The sequence below is a fragment of the Rhagoletis pomonella genome, unplaced genomic scaffold (assembly GCF_013731165.1).
Source record: "Rhagoletis pomonella isolate Grant_MI unplaced genomic scaffold, Rhpom_1.0 Rhpom_scaffold_00013, whole genome shotgun sequence".
In the NCBI taxonomy this organism is placed as follows: Eukaryota; Metazoa; Arthropoda; class Insecta; order Diptera; family Tephritidae; genus Rhagoletis; species Rhagoletis pomonella.
The window spans coordinates 23007220-23008413 of NW_023458567.1; positions in this window are offsets into that span (position 1 = coordinate 23007220).

Sequence of the window (1194 nt, forward strand, 5' to 3'; positions counted from 1 at the left end):
AAGATTTACAAACGATTCGGCGTAGTTGATTGAGGCCCAAAAATGGTGGCTTCTCTAAGTTCTAAAAAATTTTGACCATCATTGTTTTCAAGATGCCGGTAATTTCACAACCTTCTGCGTCCCGAAAATCAAGTTTTAAATTGCCTGCGTCCGAATTGATGTGTAAAATTTTTGTCCTTGAAAATCCGTGGGCACCGGATGTTACTTTCAAATTTCCGCCTCCGACCAAACGTAATTTAAAATTTCAACTATTATGTGTTTGAATGTGCCAAAGATAATTTTCTACATTTCAAAATTAAATGCTATGCTAATATTTCAGCGTTTCAGTACTGATATTTAAATTAATATTAGTGATACTCGTCTTAAGCGATAACTTTATCAAGCAGATATTCTTATAAATTTGGGAGCTCTGTTACATGAAGCCCCGTACTCTCTTTTCGTCTACGCTTGCGACAGAGTTACATTGCCTTCAGTTTATCAAGATAATTCAGTGAAGTTTTTAGAGAAATTTTTCAGAAATGCGTAAACGAGTTTCCATACAAATTTTGATAATTGATTTTCACACAATTGAGTAGTCCACTTGCAAACAGCGTTATGTGTTTTTATAATAGAAAGCCATAAATAAAAAAAAAAAACGACTACGACAGCAAGTAACATTTAAATTGAATCTTTTTTATTATTACCTGAAAATTTTGATAAATAATAGCCTTACAAAATTGTAACACAACTTAACATGACATAAGATAACATTAACAGCCTATACGAGCTAAAGCAGTTTTCTAAGTTCATCAGAAGATGTATACTTTTGAAAGTTTATAAATAAGTATGATAGCGACTTTTGGAAGAAGAGTTAACATTTGCTCCTATTTTTTCAGAATATAAAAAGATTTTGCACTGTGTTGTTAGTGGACAGGAAACTACTTTAAATACTGGTACGTAATCCACCAACAACTAAAAATCGAAAAAATTTTACATAGCAAACTTTGCAAGTGGACTACTCAATTATAATTTTATACCCAAAGGTAAACCGATTCTTTGCAGATAGGGGCATCACTTCCTGTGACAGTGACTTCTGGACCACAAGGATTAAAAGGTTCAGGTTCCCTTAACATCCACAGAGATAGAGAAGTTCTAAATTTTTCATACATACACTTTTTTAGGTGTGCTCGTCCTTAAGTTATTTGTTTTTTGTTA